General features: G+C 33.2%; 1 protein-coding gene across 1 annotated transcript in view; it reads right to left on the reverse strand.

Annotated features, from left to right (window-relative positions):
• The window catches only part of LOC117172738 (28S ribosomal protein S18a, mitochondrial), a 32,043-nt gene extending 30,320 nt beyond the window's left edge, over positions 1 to 1,723 (reverse strand). The window contains exon 1 of the mRNA XM_033360916.1: positions 1,635 to 1,723. The gene's annotated coding sequence lies outside the window, so the exon portion shown is untranslated. The remainder of the gene's footprint in view (positions 1 to 1,634) is intronic.
• Between the last annotated feature and the right edge of the window lie 1,861 nt (positions 1,724 to 3,584).

The following is a 3,584-nucleotide window of genomic DNA, read 5'->3' on the forward strand; positions in this document are numbered from 1 at the left end:
AGCTTTGTACTTAAACGTAGTTTTCTTTCGGCTCTTGCATTTCTCAAAGTTTGAGACCGATATTTTATGTATAAAAAAAGTTCGAACGTTCAAAAAATGTTCGAGGTTCAGAAAAAAGATGAAATTATTTTCAGTGAAGTTTCTACCAAAATGCAGTACCTAAACGTACTTTATTGCACTCTAATACATTTTGCAAAGTTTCAGCTCGATATTCTATTTACAAAAAAAGTTCTCAGGTTCAAAAAAACATTCAGTGAACTGAAAAACTGTGGTCGGTAATATAGGTATTTAGCTGTGTCACATGCCCTTAACAGCCTAAAACATAATAATTCGAAATCTACGGGTTTCGATGATTTCAGTCCTACCGATAGATATCTCTAAGTATTTTCCAGCGAAATAGCCTGGCCCATTTCAGTCTATAAGCAAAGTCAATTTGAATGATTTAATCTCTGAGATAGTCTGAGAGATTCGGGTCCTTTTCAAGGTCCTTTTAAGAGTGGTGCGACAGTAACATAATGTTATTTTTCTATTCGTCACGTACCGGGCGGGCAGAATTATTTACAGTAGTTGGCCGTCGCTAACCCGACTCAACCTTTTTAAATTTCTCTTCAAATTATTAACACTTTTTTTTTTAATTGGTGAATTTTCTCATTATACTTATTTATAACTATAAGTTATATGCTAATATACAATTTTCTAGTTGAATTAAAAAAATGTTGTCTTTTTTGGCATATCTCATTCCATTTACGAGAAACATCGTATTACCCTACCGATAGAAATCTCCGAGTATATTCTAAATATTCTCTAGGGTCAGAGAAGCTTAGAGAAATTCTCCGCAGGCACTCAAGTAGATATATTTAAAGGTCCAGGTAGCTCTTTTAAATGTTTTAAAGGCTTTAAAATGCCCTTTCCGAAATTGAAATACGATCATAAATAACAAGCAGAGAGGCTGAAATTGAAATAAGAATTCGATCTTAAATAACAAGCAGAGGCTATATCAATCGAGTGGCCGACACTCAAGGGTCCTTTGTTAAGCTTTCGGACTAAAATTTAGAAGTCGATTTTTTTAATATCGTAGTTAACAGCCTAAAACATGATAATTCAGAATTTAAGGGTTTCGATGATTTCAGATATATAACTTTTTTTTTAATGCTTAAAATTGGAATTAATACGACGTTTCTCGTAAATGGAATGAGATACGCCAAAAAAGACAACATTTTTGAATCCAACTAGAAAATTGTACATTAGTATATGGGTTATAATTATAAATAAATATAATGAGAAAATTCATGAATTAAAAAAGAAGTGTTAATAATTTGAAGACAAATTTAAAAAGATAGAGTCGGATTAGCGACAGCCAACCACTGTAAATAACTCTGCCCGCCCGGTTGAACAGGATCCCAATCTCTCTGTCTCAGAGACTAAATCATTCAAATCGAACCTGTGGATAGTCTCAAACCGGTCAGGCTATTTCGCCTGAGAATACTCTGAGACTTCTATTAGTAGGGCAGTCACACGTAAACTTTTTTCTCAAATTTATTATTTTTTATCATTAATGTAACAAACTAGACTATTTATGAAATAACTTTTTCTGATTTAAGAATTTTTCCAGTTATATTTTCTTTGATACTTACCTAATAAAGAAATAATAAAATTCAAAAAGTAAGGTTATCTTGTTTCAGTGACACTGGTGCACTAATTCACTTACGGCGTTTTCATACCTCTGCCCAGTTATCCCAACTTTGGCATGTTGAGCTACTGCGCTTGCCCGGCGCAGCGACTGTCATTGGTTGCTGTTGGCGCGCGATTCAAGCCGAATATAATTAACAATAATTGAAATTAAATATATACTCATTGTAAATTGCACATTAATATAAAAAATTTCGTAAATTGTGATTTATGACCAGAAAAAATTAAAAACGCCTATATTTTTTAATTAATTGTTTTTTTTTTAATTCCAAAGACTAACTTATATTTCACTAACTAATTTTGAATGAATATATTTCTAACATTTAATATACTCTATATGAATATTTGCATAATTTCATTTACAAATTTCCATTGCAAAAAACAATCATACTAGGTAAATACCTGAAAATAACGTTTTCAACTGAAAACAGTTCTTCTTAAATCAGAAAAGTCACATTATGCCGCTCATAATGAGAAAAAATGAACAAAAATCATCATTGCTGATAAGAGAAATTGAGCCAGTGTCTACTAGTATCAAAAAAATGTGGCTATTCGTACCAAAATTTCGGTATAGATACGACTCAAACCCTTCTGAATCTTTCCGATGCGGCCTCTCAGATTCTTTCCTTTTTTCCGACAGGGATGCACCAAAACATCTCGGCGTGTCTCACCATTTAAAAAGTGATAATTATTTTAAAGATTTTAAGACGATTTTCAGAGGCCATAAGATTCTAAACTCAAAATTAAAACTCAGTTTGTTCCGAAGAGAATTACTTTTTTATCAAACCGTTTCCCTTTGTATTGAGTAACTCAACGCATCTCTGGTATGGATCGTACATTTATTTTTAATTCAGTATTTCATTTATTATCACTATCTCGAGCCCAGTAAGATGTAACAGTTTGTCGTACAGTGCTACTGTATGTGAGTTTAAGAGACCTCTGTTCCAGTGTGGATTTGAACATAAAAAATCTGCTCGCTACGCGGGCACATTCTCATCTCCTAGGGCGCACAACTGTTGGTTCTCGCGCTTCGCACTTAGTCTTTGCATTTGTTCCGCATTTGTTCCGCATTCGGGCACAGACCTTTTAAAATCAAAGGTGAACGGACCGACAACTGTAATTTTGTGATTTTGAACTCTCTTTTGTTAAAGCTCTTTTGGCCTTAACGAACACATTCTTATCACGTATCTCGTGCTTCGCACTCGATTTTGTCCAACATCTCAACTTTTCTACATTATACACAAAACTTTTATATCAATTATAATACATTTTTATGCAACTCTGCCTGGGATTGCTTATTAAAAAATTGCAAAATAAAAAGCAAATTGTATTTATCATGATTATTTTTGTATTTGTTTCTTATTTTGCTTTAAATTGTATTCTAAGCTGCTCTGAAACATGTATCATTTCAATAAATGTATATCATTACAATTCATAATATGCATAAAAATTGAACCATACTAATTCTTATTTCCTGGTTTAAAAATTTTTTATTTTTAATGTTGTTTTTTACGATTAAATAAAAACTACTACGCATCTGCATAGGGTCTAATACAGGAAACTATATAAGGGTCATGAAGGGTCCTGAATGCAATACTGATCATTACCTTCTGATCTCAAAAATTAACTTAGGTCGGGGTTGGAAAAAAAAGAGACCCAAGAAAGCAAAACAAACGCGAATCAAAATTGAGAACCTACAGAAACCGGATGTGCGAATAGATTTCCAAAATAAGATAATCGAGAGCATAGATAAGGCAGCATGGGAGGACCATATAAAAAACAAAGATTTAGATGGCGTCTGGACAATGTTACGGGATATCCTTGTTAGATGCACGATCGAAGTGTGTGGTACCGCAGTTGTAGGAAGAATGTCTGGTGATGCGTGGTGGAATGAT

This window comes from Belonocnema kinseyi, chromosome 5, assembly GCF_010883055.1.
Source record: "Belonocnema kinseyi isolate 2016_QV_RU_SX_M_011 chromosome 5, B_treatae_v1, whole genome shotgun sequence".
Lineage (NCBI taxonomy): Eukaryota > Metazoa > Arthropoda > Insecta > Hymenoptera > Cynipidae > Belonocnema > Belonocnema kinseyi.